We start from the raw sequence: 18,755 nt of genomic DNA on the forward strand, positions 1-18,755 counted from the left end.
ATTATTTAGTAACACTAATATTCTAGAATAATTAGTTTGACCATGGTTTGACCATTGTTTGACCACAGTTTGAAATTTTTTCGATTTTTTCCACTCTAGATATTAAAAGCCCCGTAACTTTTTTTCTGTTAGGTTTTTGAGGATTTTGAAAATGTTTAACGGGGTTCCCCCAGTTAAATTTGGATGTAACTTTTCGAGTAGATGATTTTTCATATAAAAAACATTTTCATCCGAGTTAGTATGCAAAAGTTATGCCCATATTTACAAATTCCAGAGAGATTTTGCAAATAAAGTCGAAATTCACATTTGCAAATTTTCCCAACAACTAGACCACATATCACATGGGAAACTTATTTTCTTTTATTTTTTTGACATTTCCATCATTTTCTTTTATTTTTTTTAAAATTGAAAAGGCAATCCAACGGGGGGGGGGGTAGAGTTTGAAAATGGGACCTTTAGTACCGGTTCGTGGCACGAACCGGGACTAAAGGTCTCAACCCCATTAGTCCCGGTTCGTGCCTCAAACCGGGACTAAAGGTCTAATCTTTAGTCCCGGTTTGAGGCATGAACCGGGACTAATGGGCATCACACCCTTTAGTCCCGGTTTGAGGCACAAACCGGGACTAAAGGGCACAGCTGAACCTGGACTAATGCCTTAGCCGCACGAACCGGGATAAATGCTCACATTAGTCCCGGTTCGTGATTGAACCGGGACTAATGTGAAATTTGGCCCGGAACCATAGCCCTGTTTTCTACTAGTGTGGAGAAACCGTGGAGATCTATTCAATGGTCACGCTGAGCATCGAGGACCTCCATGTAAGCGGAGCGGTGCCGAAATCGATGAGCTGTTGAAAAACTGGAAGGAGTGCCCCGCACCGGGAAAGATGATGAGAAAGGTGCCGGAGCCACTGCTGAAGGTATGGAAGACGAGATCTGTGTTCTGGGACTTGGAGTACTGGCACAAGCTCGATACACCTCATTGCCTTGATCAAATGCATATCTGTAAGAATGTCCTTGAGAGCTTGCTCGCAACACTGATGAACATGCCGGATAAGACCAAGGATGGGCCGAAGGCAAGAAAAGACTTGCAAGATTTGAAAATTAGGGAAGATCTACACATGCCGCCCCGTAAAATGTCAGACGAGACAGAGATGGAGACAGAGGCACGGGAGAAGAAGGGCAAGAAAATAAAGAAAGAGGATTATTGCCCCCTTCTTGCTTCACCTTAAGTCAGGCTGAGATCAATGCATTCTTTAAGTGTCTTACCGGAGTCAAAGTTAGTTCCGGTTACTGCGGCAAGATAAGCAGATATCTAGACACGGACAAGAAAAGGTTCAGCGGGATGAAGTCTCATGACTGTCATGTGATGATGACGCAGATACTACCTGTTGCCCTTAGAGGGATAATGGACAAGCACGTCCGTGACACGCTTATTGGTCTCTGCAACTTTTTCAACGTCATCTCTCAAAAGTCGATCAGTGTGAAGCAGCTCCAAAGGCTACAGGAAGAGATCGTTGTGATACTGAATGAGCTTGAGATGTATTTCCCGCCCGCGTTCTTTGACGTGATGGTGCATCTGCGTGTCCATATTGTGGATGACATAATAGACCTGGGGCCGTCATTCCTGCACAACATGATGCCATTTGAGAGGATGAATGGGATCATCAAAGGATTCGTTTGTAACATGTCCCATCCGGATGGAAGCATCGTCCAGGGCTATTTGGCACAAGAGTGCATCTCTTTCTGTGAGAATTTTCTATATGGCGGAGACCAGCCGCCTGGTGTTAGTGTTGGTTTGCCCGTTAACAAGCATGATGGGAGGCTCGAAGGAGATGGTCACTGCAACGGTCGCAGGGAACTGCACGTGGCATACTCAGATCGATGCAGCGACTTTGACAGAGCAAAGTTGGTAGTGCTACAACACCTAGACGAGGTAGATCCTTTCGTGGCACTGCACAAAGAAATTATCGCAAAGAAGTATCGTGACCGGGGGGTATGCAGGATGGACGCCGAAGTTACTAGAGAGCACAACTCCACTTTCCTGCATTGGTTTAAAGAGCATATTATTGCTAATCCTCCGGAGGATGGCTCTAAGGACGGATTGCTCATATACGCCTTAGCACATGGCCCCTCGCCCAACCTCATAACCTATCAGGCATATGATATCAACGGATACACGTTCTACACGGAGGCCAAAGATATGGACAATGATGATCAGAACTCAGGGGTGACGATGGAATGCATGACCGGCAGCTACAACGGCGCAACTGAACGATTTTATGGAAGGGTCGAGGAGATCTGGGAGCTTGACTACTCTGGACTGCACAACACGACGATGTTCCGTGTCAGATGGGCTAAGAATGTTGAAAGAGAAAGCCGGATTTTCACTACCATGACTATACCCGACGCCAAGAGCGCTACCATGAACGCTATCGCAAAAAATGAGCCATGGGTACACGCTAAGCACGTGACACAATGCTTCTTCATAACTGACCCGCGCAATCCTAGCCGTGTTGTCCTGAGGAGAGGCAAAAGGAACATCATTGGAATGGATGGAGTCGCCAAAGAGGAAGACTATGATCAGTACGGCAACCCAATGAGGGAAGATGACGATGATGATGAAGTATACGTCAAAAGAAGAATCAATACTACATTACCTAAGAAAAATCGTACTCCATGGAAAAGGCAAAGTCACAATGAGGGGCTCAATTATTCTTCGACGAACAAGAAGGGAAAGGAGCTGACTCAAAAACGAAAACGTCAGCACTGAGGAAACTTATGTTATCGGTCAAATGATGTAATATATATATATGTTCCTATTTTGTATACACACTTAGCCATTATTATGCATGGGTCCAATGATGTGTAATATATATGTTCCTATTTTGCATACATATTTAACCGTCAAATGATGCAATATATATCGCCCTCCCTTCGTTCACTGCCCTCGGGAAATAAAAGTGGGATAAAATAAAGGAAAAGAAAAATGAAAACTGGCAGTAGCGAAGGTAATAGCAGCGCGTTTTGCGTAAATCACTACAGATACTAAAGTTAGTAGAAGCGAATTTCGTATAAAGCACTACAGCTACTGAAGGTAGTAGCAGCGCTTTTCATGCAAATGCGCTACTGCTATGTCCACTTAACCCAAAATTCTCACCCGCCCTGCTTCATCCTGCCTTTTCCCCTCCAAAAATCCCCACTCTCCCCCGTCGCACCGCCACGCCCGACCCGGCCCCGGCGCTCGCCCCCGACTCCGGCGTCGGCGCTAGCCCCCGACCCCGGCGCTCGCCCCCGACTCGGCCCTCGCCCCCGACCCTGACCCTGGCGCTCGCCCCCGACCCGGCCCTCGCCCCCGACCCTGGCGCCGGCGCTCGCCCCCGACCCCGGCGCGCTCGCCCCCAACCCGTCGGCCCTCGCCTCCCTCCTCTCCCCTCCCGGTCGTCGTCGGGCCTGCCTCCCCGCCCCTGCACCCTCTGTAAACCCCCCCCCCTCTCTCTGCTAGGGTTCTTCGGTTAATTTAATTAGGTTTTAGTTAGGGCAGTATGTTAATTAGGTTATCTATTTAGTTATGAATTTAGCTAGGTTTCAAAATTTGAATTAGACATGTGATATGTGCAAATTTGAACTGGACATGTGATATGTGCATATGTCATGTTTTGGACATGTCATGTTTGGAAAATGATCCGAGTGCCCTATGTTACGCCGGAATTTTGATTCATTTCCGTTCCGGTGAATTTCAGGCGCCCGATATGTCCATTTTTTAGCAAAGGTCATGCCAAAATTTCCCGTGAATAAAGGCATGATTTTGTGCTACGTAGTTGGCATATTGAGTGCTGGCACATAGATTTCTTTTTATGTCATTTCTCATTTATTCGTACTTTTAGAAATAAATCAGGACACTTAATCGTAGGAAACATGTCGAAAAACGGAGAAACTGGGCCTTCTGACCAAGATGCAGACGAGATGGATTATGAGGGTGAACAAGAGTACCTCGACTATTTGACTGCTAAGCAAGGTTTGCAGGTCGACCTCGATGATGGTACTGACGCCGACATCGACACCGACAGCGCCGACACTGATGGCGGCACCGAGACCGGTGGGGAAGGTACCGGCGGGGAAGGTACCGGCAGGGAAGGTACCGGCCCCGATGCCGCTACCGAAAAGAGGAAGCATAAGAAGCAGAGGATACGAAAACCTAACAAACTAGGGATTGGACGACTTGTGATCACAAAGATGGCACTTGGCAAGTTTGAGCCGTTAGAGCCTGAAGAACCTGCAAGTCATATGGGAACCAAGTAGGATGCATCCTACAGGAATGCGCGAGCATCAATGACGATGACTTAAGGAGTAAAGAACATTTGACGCAGTTGCTCCTAACAAAGTTGCACAAGATATTCAAGTTCCCCGACCGGGATGATAACATAGAACAACCGTGCGATGATCCGAAGATGAAAAAGATTAACAATCACGCCATGGGCATGCTCAGCAATGATTTGGCCTCCTGGAAAACGAGGGTGAAATGAGCTATTGAGGTTGATGAACCCCTGTCCAAGATTCTGGAGGAAAATCCGACACTTACGGAAGAGGAGTTCGAAAAGTTCAAGGACACTTGCGCTAGCGAGGCAGCCAAGGCTAAGGCTGCGAAATTCAAGAGCCTTCAGCAAAGGAACACGGGGAAGCATCGCCTCAGAAGCCGTGGCTACCTCGGTAAAAGGCCCATGTGAGATAAGGAGGACGCGGAACGTGAAGCCGCGGGTCTCCCAGACCCCTTCGTGAAGTTCACCAACCCCATGGAGCATGACTTCATCAGGGCCCGCTACAAGTGGGACAAGGAGAAAAAGGTTTTTTACACGGAATTGATTAGACAACTGGAGAAGCAACACCAGCTTGCAGCCGAAAACCCTACTTCTCCGATGAGGCCCAAGTGGGACACCCCTCTCAACCGGGCCTTGAACGAACTTAAGGGACTCCCTTTGGATCAGCGGCCGCAATATGGTCGTGTACACGGCACTGGAGACGGCGCCATGTGGAAGGTGTTTTACAACGAGGGCCCGGAGGCCAAGAAGCTGAAAACGAAGTTTAGTCAGGCGGACATCAACGTGAAGGTGAAGCTTGCGGTCAAGAAAAAAGCAGCTGAGGACGCGAAAAAAGCAGCCGAGGACAAATATGAGTTGCTACAGCAGGCAGTCAATGCAGTTGTAATTGCCTGCAGAAATGATTTCGCTACTAACTTGGTTCCAGTAATCATCAACTGGGCAAAGGAAAATCCAGACAAGACGGTACATGATTTCCCGATGCCCAGTTTCATCGAGAGCAACTCCATGAACAACAACACCATCACACCATCACTTGCTCACGCAACCGGGCCTCCTCTCGCAGCCGCTCCCACTCATAGCAGCCCATCCTCAGTCTCAGGCGCGCTAGGTGGGCCTTCGTCTTTGGCTAAGCTCGACGCCGTCACGGTAATTACATGTCGCACCAAGATATATATATATATATATATATATATATATATATATATATATAATATTCCATTTTTTTGCCTTTCGGTTGTTTTACGCCACAGACATATGTGTTTGCAGGTGAAAGAAACCCCGTGCACCATACTCTACTTGATCAAAGGCCAGAAGGTGGACGTGGGACAGGGGATGATAATGGACCCCTCTCAACGCATGTTCCACAACCAGCCGATCCCCGCTGGGCACTTCAGGGTTAGCTTGACCAGTGTGAAATCGGGGCACGAGGATTTGCCTCCTCCACTACAGCATGTGGGAGCGGACGATGAGACCCTGCCGCGGATTGGAAGCTGCAAGAATTGGGTGCTGCTATGGCCGAAGAATCTTATTCATATGGAGCCGGCCGAGAGCACACCAATAACTACCACACATCAACAAGCATGTGCGAAGACCGCCACCCCGCCTACGCAATTACCAGCACCTGTAGTGCCGGGTGAGAGCGGCGGACAACATGATGAAGGGGGTGCAATAGTATTGGCTGATGTAATTTCTCTTGTAGAACAGAGAATGGATGATGAGACGGAGGTCGGCCCTATGGATTACCTCAATACAAATGCGTATGACTGTGACATAGATATGATGAGTCAACCATATCACGAATCGGGCTATCAGCTTGCTAATGAGGATATGGATGATATGCCCGGGCAGGGTCGTACCATGGATTGCAAAAAGTCTCTCTTCATGAAATCCTCACAGGACACGCCTAAAGATGCCGCCTCAACATAGGCTCAACTAGCTGGGCGCGAGGGTCGTACAGTACTTAGCCCGGAAACACTGGGGTAGGGGTTAAGGAAGGGTCTGGAAGGTGTGCCCAAAGAAAAGGAGAGGAAGAGATCGGGGAAGGTAACTGTCTCCAAACAAGCCAAAGCACATAGCAGCCAGACGATGCATTCCGGAGAGCGTGTACCCGTGAAAAGTGCGGTCATGTTCCATCTCACGGGCGAGCCGATGCTACCGCCGAAACCGCTGGATGCACTATCAGGGGATCTTAGGAGACTGTACGACAATGTGCTGTCGACTGAGAAAAGCCTACTAGCCTCAAAGGATCCAGGATATCCAACATACGCGGCTCGTGTGCCTGAGGGGAAGTGCTACGTCGACACACGGCCCGCGGAGGTGTTCTTCCTGCGGTTTGACCATATCTTTGAGATGTTTCTAACAAGGCGGCTTGATTTTACTATCGTCCGCCTTTTTGCGCTACATATGAGCTCCGTCATGAAGAGTGAAGAAGTCTCGCTAATCTGTGTGGCGGATCCGTACTACATGCACGAGTCTTTCTTGAGTCTCGGCGACTTTGAGCGTGAAACTGCTAGGGAGTACCTCCAAAACTTCATGGTACAGAATAAGGACCGGGAAATTGTCCTCGTGTCTTATCATCCAAAGTAAGTCAGTTCCGGACAACCCTTTCGTACATTTCAATCATTCCTTCTCTCTCATATGGGGAATAATTTGAGGTGTCTTTTCCCCGCAGCAATGGGCGCGCCGTCCTTATCGTTCTTTACCCGCAAGTCTCCCATGCCGTGTATTTTGACCCTTCCAGAGACTACGAGAAAAAAGACTACACCCACATAATGAATATTCTAGATGATGCTCTCCAAGGCTTCAACATTAGAGGTGGCCACATGCAGATCAAGAAACAAAGGAACAAGAAGATGGGTTTCACGCATAAAACTAACTTCTCCTGCATCCATGTCCCAAAACCAAGCAAGAAGGATGGATTCTACATCGTCCATCTCATGATTCAGTTCAACACGGATCACCAAAAGCTTCGCATTAACAGCAGAAATGATGATCGTATCCACAAGTGGCTAGAATCTCATGGAGAAGCGGATTATAAACTTAGAGATGACTTCTTTCGCATCCAAAGCGACATTGCGACGATCATCATGAAAGAAGTCGTCGATGAGAAGGGGATGTTCCACCACGGCCCTATATCGCGAGCTGACGTCCAAACTCGCATAGGCATGCAACGTCTAGACCTCACGCCGTTCAAGAAGCTAGGGTTCATCCTCGATGATATGGAAGGATGGAACTTCTAGTGATTTATGATGCCGATGATGATGATATGTGTCGGTTGAACTTGTATACTTCTTGTAGCGATGAAACTTTGTGATGTCCATGGTCCATGCCGAACTTGCGTAACGCTACTTTGTTAGTTTGCGTACGATGACCTGCGTACCTCTAGTTAATTAATTTGCATACTGTATGTTGCATCTAGTTGATAATCCTTTCTTTTTCGGTGTTTCTCTAGTATATTTTGTTGCATATATATGATTGTACATCCTCTTCATGAACATGCATCTCTAACAGGTACCTAGTTTCTTGATGGTGATGGAATTGCTATGTCGTGTACAAAGGGAAGGTTCCGGGGGTGTACAACGAGTGGCATGAGTGTCAGGCGCAAGTGAATGGGTTCATGGGAGTCAGCCATAAAGGCTTCAAAAGCAGACAAGAAGGAGAAGCTAGTTACTTGAGGTTCACGCTAGCGCGAGAGAGGACTCGTAACCGCCACCTTATGTACTGCATAGTTCCGCTCTCACTCATAGTGATAGCACTTCTTGCGTATACCTTTGTTTAGATGGATGACGTTGTTGTAGTTGCAAGTATTCGAGACTTGCATGTATCGCTATTTCGAGATGATGACAAGAAATCACTTTGTGTTGGATGATGATTATGATGAGACTATTTGTATGTACATGCTATGATTACATTTGTGGTCTCGCAGACATTTGTATGTGTATCATGATGACATTTCTATGTGCTAAAGATTCTTCTATAAAGCCTGTTCAAATACAAAACAAATATGCCAAAAAAATAACAAAAAAACCTACTTAAATTAGCAGTAGCGAGTGTACAAAAGTTAGCAGCAGCGCCGCGGTAGCAGTAGCACGTCAAGGTAAAAAGCGCTAGAGCTACTAGCAGTAGCGAGCTTCCGCAAACAGCGCTGCTGCTACACTTGTGTAGCAGTAGCGCCGGTGAGCACGCGCTACTGCTATATGTTAGCTGTAGCGCCTTATTAGTAGCGCCTGTCCCCGCGCTACTGATACATCTAAAACCCGCACTGCTGCTAGCCTTTTCCCTAGTAGTGAATGCTAGTACAAGAAGAGGGCTATGTTCATGATGGCTCCGGTGATAACCCAATGGAGGTACAAGAAGGAGACCGTGTTGACTGATCCGGTGACCGAACCGAGTCCCGCCAGGTATATATATATTAGTTAAGCTCGTGCTGACTAGTTAATTGATGCATTCATTGTTTTGGTATATGTACACATATTAATTACTCTCGTCTTTCTTCCTTTTAATTTCTAGCCCTCCGGATCAAGCACAACTTCGGTAAGGAGACGAGGCCCGAAGAAAAAGTTGAGCTCGAATGAAAGGTTTGAGATCATAGAAATTGCGCCCGACAGCGAACCGATTGAACCCATCCGGACAAAGAACGCATTTTCTGCTCAGTGCGGGGTTCTTGTTAGGGACAAGATCCCGATCAGCATCCAGCAATGGTATAAGCCTAAGGACGACCCTGAGGTGTCTTATGTCAATGAATATGCAGAAAGAAGATCTTTGGACTTAGCTGAAGGCAAATTTCACCCTACCGCCAGAGGAGGATCCGGAGAAGCCAGTTAAAGAGCAATTAATCAAGTCTTGTGCTCTTAAGAAGATGGCAACCCTATTCAGGAGGTGGAGGAAAGAGTTGAACCATTTTGTCGAAAAAAAAGACACCAGAATTCATCGGCAAATATGAGAAGATCAAAGATCACTGGCCCGCATTTGTGGCCCACAAGACATCGAAAAAGAGTAAGAAGATGTCAGCGACGAACAAGGAAAATGCTGCGAAGAAGAAGCTTCACCATCGCACGGGGTCAGGTGGCTACCTCAAAGCCCGGCCTAAGTGGTCCAAGGAGGAGAATGATCTGCTTGAAAAAGGGATCGAACCAGAGACAATGAGATGGCCAGACCGTTGCCGGACTTGGTTCTTCGGGGCTGGCGGAACCTTGGACCCTGTATCAGGGATGTGCCGTTGGACGGACGAGCAACTGGAATTACCAGTCAAGAACCTTCGACACTATATCAATGCAGCACAGAAAGGTACTTTCATACCAGACAGGGAGAAGGACGAGCTCACAATGGCCCTCGGGAATCCTGAGCACCCTGGACGGACACGAGGCACGCCAGGCTCCATTCCATGGAAGGTTGGTTTTCCGGACACAGGGGGTTACAAAACCCACGAGAGGAGGAAGAAGCTGGAGCAGGGCCAACTATAGGCGCTGCGCGAAAGGGTAATGGGGCTAGAGGAACGGGAAGAGGAACGAGAAGCAGCAGATCGCAGCAAACGACCTGCCGAAGCTTCCCCGAAGCTACCCCGCCATCTCAACGGAGAAGCAGCGTGGCTTCCACCGAGCTGTTTCAGCCGGAGCATGTCTTGACGGCTCCTGCCAGCTATCCCGTGGATGCTATCACGGAGTCTCAACATTGCCACATTATGGCATGATGGATGAATTTGAAGGTCAAGGCGGCTGTTGGCTCTGTTTATCCTACTGGATCCGGAGCAACTTATCACTGTCGGCCGATTCCAGAAGGATATGCTAAGGTGATGGTGGATGAAATAACGGAGGGATTTGAGGACCTCCTGCTTGACCACCCTACCGGTGAAGGGGAGACTAGGCTGGGTTCTCCTCTGAAGACTCCATGCCTATGGCGGAAGGAGCTCATCAACCTTCCGAACTGGACGCCTCCGCCTCCTCCTCCTCCTCCGGCGAGTCAGGGCACTCCGCCTCCTCCACCGCCTCCTCCTGCGGTGAGTGACGATAAGGGCACGCGTGGTGGCACTCCACCTCCTTTTCTGGTGCGTGGAGGCACTCCGCCTCCTTCTCCGCCTGCGCCGAAACTCCCGAACAGCCAGCAGCCTCCTCCTTCTCTGCCTCGCCAGCAAGGGCGGAAGAGACCCGCCACCACCTCGGCTTCTCCGGCGCGTCGTACTCCTTCTCCTCCACCTTGTAAGCAAGCACGAAAGAAGACAGATGCCGCAGCCGCTCCGTCTGCTCCGGCGTCTAGCAGCACAACCAGAGGCGGGAGGCAATACATATACGGTCCACCTCTCAAGCCTCTAGAGAAGTTACCGTACGAGAGGACCGAGGAGGAAAATGATATGATTGTGCGGACCCACATGAATGAGTTCTTTGAAGGGGTGAAAGCAAAGAGACATCCACCTCCGGAGGAGAAGGTAGATCTGGTGAAAGCAAAGCGCACTACCGATGCCCTGAGGAAACCACCAAAGTCTCCGCCGAGAACCAACTATGAGCGCATTACTGAACAGACATATCTCCAAGCCCAACGGTCGGGAACTAATGTCAGTGCTAAAAGGTTAAAAGAGCGAGCAAAGGGGAAAAAAATTGCCCAGCTCAGCGAACAAGCACAACAATCGTGCCCCCCGCTCAATGTGTCTAATGCTCCGGGGACGGTGGCCGGTTATGGCAGTCTTGCAGATTACCTGCCTAACGATCAACTTCCTGATTTCTTGGAGGTGGACAAACACAGATACGAGTATGGGAAGCCTCTCGTCAAAGATGAAAAATCTCTGACAACAATGATGCGAAGATTCCATAATTGGTACATGGAAACCTTCAGAGAGTCTGGGGGTACGAATGCTTTGTATCTGAATATTAAAGAGGAGCACGACCTCGTTGCAAATGATCCGTTGACTGTTCCATTTCATCAGTTCTTCGCATTCTTCAATCAAAAGGCCCTCGATAAACTAATGGTCTTTTGCTACTGTCTGTAAGTACTATTTATGTCATTAAGTCTCTATATATAGCTCGGCTCTTTCATTTCATGTATTTATAATTAATTATCCTCAATATATTATGCAGATTGAAGATCGTCGAGTGCAAAAAACAAGAAATTTATGATATTGGGTTCATTAACACAAATATCATAGATGAATTTCTGGTTAAAAAGGACGTCAAAGAGGCCGAGGACAACTTGCTACGATTGTTGATCAAAAATCAAAACAAAGATACCATACTCTTTCCTTACAACGGCAAGTGAGTGTTACTGTCGTGTGCATATTCGGTTTCCCTTATTACTCGAGCGAGGTTATAGTAATGTAATTGATGAGTTATGCATGCGTGCGCAGGTACCACTATGTTCTTCTGGAGATTAAGCTTGAGCGGGGACTAGTAACCGTCTTAGACTCGAGACGGAAAGATCCCAAAACCTATGCGGACATGACTGAATTGCTCAACAAGTAAGTTCAATCGATCATTATCGCACCATATCGGCAACTTTTTGTTCATTTCCTGATATCTCAAGTAATAATAATTATTTTCTTTGTCTTGCAGGGTTTGGAAACAGTTCACCGCAGAAGCTCCGAGACTGCCGAAGGAGCTGCGATATACATACCCAAAAGTAAGTACTACTGGCTATCTAGTTGCGCGCATCTCCTGTTGATTCTATAGCTATACTTTCATCAATGCCATTTATAATGCTTCATTATCAGTTTGATTGACCTCTATTTCTCGTAAAGTTCTTGTGGCAGGAAGAAGGGAATGATTTCTGTGGATACTACGTGTGCGAGTTCATCCACAACGCGACTTTGAAAAACAAGCGGGGCTACTCTAAAAGACAATATGAAGTGGATAAGCAATAATATTCACAATTTCATTTTATTACACCATCATTTCTGTTGAGTTTCATTCATATATATGTATTAATTAACCCCCTTCTTCAAATTAGACGTGGCAGATGCGGAATGAACTCCTAGAACCAGATCGCATGAAAGCAATTCAAGAGGAATTGGCGGGATTCTTTCTTGACCACGTCATCAATAAAGCCGGAGAATACCATGTGGAAATTGATTTCAATTGCTAGGGGATTGTAATTAAGAGATCTTATACATATTGTACCTGTATGTAGCCAGTAGCGTCAGATACATGATATATAAAAACTTGTTGTTCGACCAATCTCTCAGAGAAGGAGAGGTCGATCAATCACTTCTCTCGGTATGCATGACGAACTTTTGTACTCAATGGTTCTCTCGATCACTTATGTATATATAGTACGTAGCATTGACCAAGCATGGACATAAGAGAGGACACTTCTCTCTATAAATTAGCTAGCTAACACAATATATGAAACACCTAAATTAACCCCCCAAAACCCCCAACCCCCCCCCCTTCTTTAAAAAAACAAAAACCCCAGCCACTGGAATGCTGACACGTGGATGCCTTTTGGTCCCGGTTGGTACCACCAACCGGGACCAAAGGCCCCCTGACTGGGCTCGATGCACAGGGCCACGTGGTGGCACATTGGTGCCGGTTCGTGTTTGAACCGGGACTAATGGGTGGAGGTATTAGTAACGACCCATTAGTCCCAGTTCATGAACCGGGACTAAAGGCCATTACGAACCGGGACTATTAGGTGTTTTTCTACTAGTGGTAGCATAATCATGTGGACACACAAAAACAGTAAGGGTGAATATTGGGTTGTCTCCCAACAAGCGCTTTTCTTTAATGCCTTTCTAGCTAGGCATGATGATGACAATGATGCTCACATACAAGATAAGAATTGAAACATAACGGGAGCATCATGAAGCATATGACTAGCACATTTAAGTCTAACCCACTTCCTATGCATAGGGATTTTGTGAGCAAACAACTTATGGGACCAAGAATCAACTAGCATAGGAAGGTAGAACAAGCATAGCTTCAAGATTTTCAACACATAGAGAGGAAACTTGATATTATTGCAATTCCTACAAGCATATGTTCCTCCCTCATAATAATTTTCAGTAGAATCATGAATGAATTCAACAATATAACCAGCACCTAAAGCATTCTTTTCATGATGCACAAGCATATAAATTTCACTACTCTCCACATAAGCAAACTTATTCTTTATGGCATACGTATCATCACAATAATCATCATAAATAGGAGGCATGCTTTCATCATAATAAATTTGCTCATCAAAACTTGGGGGACAAAAAATATCATCTTCATCAAACATAGCTTCCCCAAGCTTGTGGATTTGCATATCATTAGCATCATGGCTATTCAAGGAATTGATACTAACAACATTGCAATCATGCTCATCATACAAAGATTTAGTGCAAAACATTTTATATACCTCTTCTTATAGCACTTGAGCACAATTTTCCTTTTCATCATTCTCACGAAAGATATTAAAAAGATGAAGCGTATGAGGCAAACTCAATTCCATTTTTTTGTAGTTTTCTTTTATAAACTAAACTAGTGATAAAACAAGAAACAAAAAGATTCAATTGCAAGATCTAAAGATATACCTTCAAGAACTAACCTCCCCGGCAACGGCGCCAGAAAAGATCTTGATGTCTACGACGCAACCTTCTCCTTGTAGACGTTGTTGGGCCTCCAAGTGCAGAGGTTTGTAGGACAGTAGAAGATTTCCCTCAAGTGGATGACCTAAGGTTTATCAATCTGTGGGAGGCGTAGGATGAAGATGGTCTCTCTCAAACAACCCTGCAACCAAATAACAAAGATTCTCTTGTGTCCCCAACACACCCAATACAATGGTAAATTGTATAGGTGCACTAGTTCGGCGAAGAGATGGTGATACAACTGCAATATGGATGGTAGATATAGGTTTTTGTAATCTGAAAATATAAAAACAGCAAGGTAACTAATGATAAAAGTGAGCGTAAATAGTATTGCAATGGTAGGAAACAAGGCCTAGGGTTCATACTTTCACTAGTGCAAGTTCTCTCAACAATAATAACATAATTGGATCGTATAACTATCTCTCGACATGCAACAAAGAGTCACTCCAAAGTCAGGAATAGCGGAGAACAAACGAAGAGATTATTGTAGGGTATGAAACCACCTCAAAGTTATCCTTTCTGATCGATCTATTCAAGAGTCCGTAGTAAAATAACATGAAGCTATTCTTTCCGTTCGATATATCATAGAGTTCGTACTAGAATAACACCTTAAGACGCAAATCAACCAAAACCCTAATGTCACCTAGATACTCCAATGTCATCTCAAGTATCCATGGGCATGATTATACGATATGCATCACACAATCTCAGATTCATCTATTCAACCAACACAAAGTACATCAAAGAGTGCCCCAAAGTTTCTACCGGAGAGTCAAGACGAAAACATGTGCCAACCCCTATGCATAAGTTCATTTAACCCGCAAGTTGATCACCAAAACATACAACAAGTAGATCACGTGAATATCCCATTGTCACCACAGATAAGCACAGCAAGACATACATCAAGTGTTCTCAAATCCTTAAAGACTCAATCTGACAAGACAACTTCAAGGGGAAAACTCAATTCATCACAAGAGAGTAGAGGGGGAGAAACATCATAAGGTCCAACTATAATAGCAAAGCTCGCGATACATCAAAATCGTGTCTCCTCAAGAACACGAGAGAGAGAGAGAGAGATCAAATACATATTTACTGGTACATACCCTCAACCCCGAGGGTGAACTACTCCCTTCTCATCATGGAGAGCGCCGGGATGATGAAGATGGCCACCGGTGATGGATTCCCCCTCTGGCAGGGTGCAGGAACAGGGTCCCGAGAGGTTTTTGGTGGCTAAAGAGGCTTGCGGCAGCGGAACTCCCGATCTATTGTGTTCTCCGATGTTTTTAGGGTATATGGAGATATATAGGCGAAAGAAGTCGGTCAGGGGAGCCACGAGGGGCCCACAAGGGTGGGGGCGCGCCCAGGGGAGGTGGGCGCGCCTCCCTGCCTCGTGGCCACCTCGAAGCTTCCCTTGCATGCACTCCAAGTCCCCTGGATTGCTTCCGTTCCAAAAATAACTTTCCCGAAGGTTTCATTCCACTTGGACTCAGTTTGATATTCCTTTTCTTTGAAACACTGAAATAGGCAAGAAAACAGCAATATGGGTTGGGCCTCCGGTTAATAGGTTAGTCCCAAAAATAATATAAAAGTGCCTAGTAAAGCCCATAAACATCCAAAACAGATAATATAATGGCATGAATGCTTCATAAATTATAGATACGTTGGAGACGTATCAAATAGCAATAAAACTAAACGATCATTATGCTAAGCTAACGGATGGGTCGTGTCCATCACATCATTCTCTAATGATGTGATCACGTTCATCAAATGACAACACATGTCTATGGTCACGAAACATAACCATCTTTGATTAACGAGCTAGTCAAGTAGAGGCATACTAGGGACACTATGTTTTGTCTATGTATTCACACATGTACTAAGTTTCCGGTTAATACAATTCTAGCATGAATAAGAAACATTTACCATGATATAAGGAAATATAAATAACAACATTATTGTTGCCTCTAGGGCATATTTCTTTCAGCCTCCCATTTGCACTAGAGTCAATAATCTAGTTCACATCTCCATGTGATTTAACACCAATAGTTCACATCGCCATGTGATTAGTTCACATCGCCATGTGACTAATACCGAAAAGGGTTTTACTAGAGTCAATAATCTAGTTCACATTGCTATGTGATTAACACCCAAAGAGTACTAAGTTGTGATCATGCTTTGCTTGTGAGAGAAGCTTAGTCAATGTGTTTGTCACATTCAGAGCCATATGTATTTTGCAAATTTTCTATGTCTACAATGCTCTGCATGGAGCTACTCTAGCTAATTGCTCCCACTTTCAATATGTATCCAGATTGAGACTCAAAGTCATCCGGATCGGTGTAAAAGCCTGCATCGGTGTAACTCTTTACGACGAACTCTTTATCACCTCCATAACCGAGAAACATCTCCTTAGTCTTCTAAGGATAATTTTGACCGCTGTCAAGTGATCCACTCCTGGATCAATATCATACCCCCTTGTCAAAGTCATGGCAAGGTTCACAATAGTTTTGCTACACAGCATAGCATACTTTATAGAACCTATGGCTGAGGCATAGGGAATGACTTTCATTCTCTTTCTATTTTCTGTCGTGGTCGTGTTTTGAGTCTTACTCAACTTTACACCTACAATACAGGCAAGAACTCCTTCTTTGGCTGTTCCATTTTGAACTACTTCAAAAATCTTGTCAAGGTATGTACTCATTGAAAAATCTTATCAAGCATCTTGATCTATCTCTATAGATCTTGATGCCTAATATGTAAGCAGCTTCACCGAGGTCTTTCTTTGAAAAACTCCTTTCAAACACTCCTTTATGCTTTCCAGAAAATTCTATATTATTTCTGATCAACAATATGTCATTCACATATACTTATCAGAAAGGTTGTAGTGCTCCCACTCACTTTCTTGTAAATACAGGCTTCACCACAAGTCTGTATAAAACTATATGCTTTGTTCAACTCATCAAAGCGTATATTCCAACTCCGAGATGCTTGCACCAGTCCATAGATGGATCGCTAGAGCTTGCACACTTTGTTAGCACCTTTAGGATTGACAAAACCTTCTTGTTGCATCATATACAACTCTTTCTTTAAGAAATCCATTAACAAATGCAGTTTTGACATCCATCTGCCAGATTTCATAAAATGTGGCAATCGCTAACATGATTCGGACAGAGTTAAGCATTGCTACGAGTGAGAAAATCTCATCGTAGTCAACACCTTGAACTTGTCAAAAACCTTTTGCGACAATTCGAGCTTTGTAGATAGTAACACTACTATCAGCGTCTGTCTTCCTCTTGAAAGATCCATTTATTCTCAATGGCTTGCCGATCATCGGGCAAGTCAACCAAAGTCCACACTTTGTTCTTCATACATGGATCCCATCTTAGATTTCATGGCCTCAAGCCATTTTGCGGAATCTGGGGTCATCATCACTTCCTCATAGTTCGCAGGTTCGTCATGGTATAGTAACATGACTTCCAGAATAGGATTACCGTACCACTTTGGTGTGGATCATACTCTGGTTGACCTACGAGGTTTGATAGTAACTTGATCTGAAGTTTCATGATCATCATTATTAGCTTCCTCACCGATTGGTGTAGGCATCATGGGAACGGTTTTCTATGATGAACTACTTTCCTATTCAAGAGAAGGTACAATTACCTCATCAAGTTCTACTTTCCTCCCACTCACTTCTTTCGAGAGAAACTCCTTCTCTAGAAAGGATCCTTTATTAGCAACAAATATCTTGCCTTTCGAATTAGTGATAGAAGTTGTACCCAACAATTTCTTTTGGGTATCCTATGAAGACGCATTTCTCCGATTTGGGTTTGAGCTTATCAGGCTGAAGCTTATTCACATAAGCATCACAACCCCAAACTTTAAGAAATGACAACTTAGGTTTCTTGCTAAACCACAGTTCATACGGTGTCGTCTCAACGGATTTAGATGGTGCCCTATTTAACATGAATGCAGTTGTCTCTAATGCATAACCCCAAAATGATAGTGGTAAATCGGTAAGAGACATCATAGATCACACCATATCCAATAAAGTACGGTTACGACATTTAGACACACCATTACGATGTGGTGTTCCAGGTGACGTGAGTTGTGAAACTATTCCACATTGTTTTAAATGAAGGCCAAACTCGTCACTCAAATATTCGCCTCTGGGATTAGATTGTAGAAACTTTATTTTCTTGTTATGATGATTCTCCACCTCACTCTGAAATTCTTTGAACTTTTCAAATGTTTCAGACTTGTGTTTCATTAAGTAGATATACCCATATCTTCTCAAACCATCTGTGAAGGTCGGAAAATAATGATACCTGCCGCGAGAGTGAACACTCATCGGACTCCATACATCGGTATGTATTATTTCCAATAAGTCAGTGGCTCGCTCCATTGTTCCGAAGAACGGAGTCTTAGTCATCTTGCCAATGAGGCATGGTTCACAAGCATCAAATGATTCATAATCAAGTTATTCCAAAAGTCCATCTGCATGGAGTTTCTTCATGCGCTTTACACCAATATGACCTAAACGGCAGTGCCACAAGTATGTTGCACTATCATTATCAACTTTCATCTTTTGGCATCAATATTATGAATATGTGTATCACTACGATTGAGATTCAATAAATCATTTATATTAAGTGTATGACCATAGAAGGTTTTATTCATGTAAACAGAACAACAATTATTCTTCGACTTAAATGAATAACCGTATTGCAATAAACATGACCCAATCATATTAATGCTCAATTCAAACACCAAATAACATTTATTTTAGGTTCAAAACTGATCCCGAAGGTAAAAAGAGTATGCGATGGTGATCTTATCAACCTTGGAATCATTTCCAATACACATCGTCACCTCGTCCTTAACTAGTCTCT

Source organism: Triticum aestivum, chromosome 2B (assembly GCF_018294505.1).
Source record: "Triticum aestivum cultivar Chinese Spring chromosome 2B, IWGSC CS RefSeq v2.1, whole genome shotgun sequence".
NCBI classification, from domain to species: domain Eukaryota; kingdom Viridiplantae; phylum Streptophyta; class Magnoliopsida; order Poales; family Poaceae; genus Triticum; species Triticum aestivum.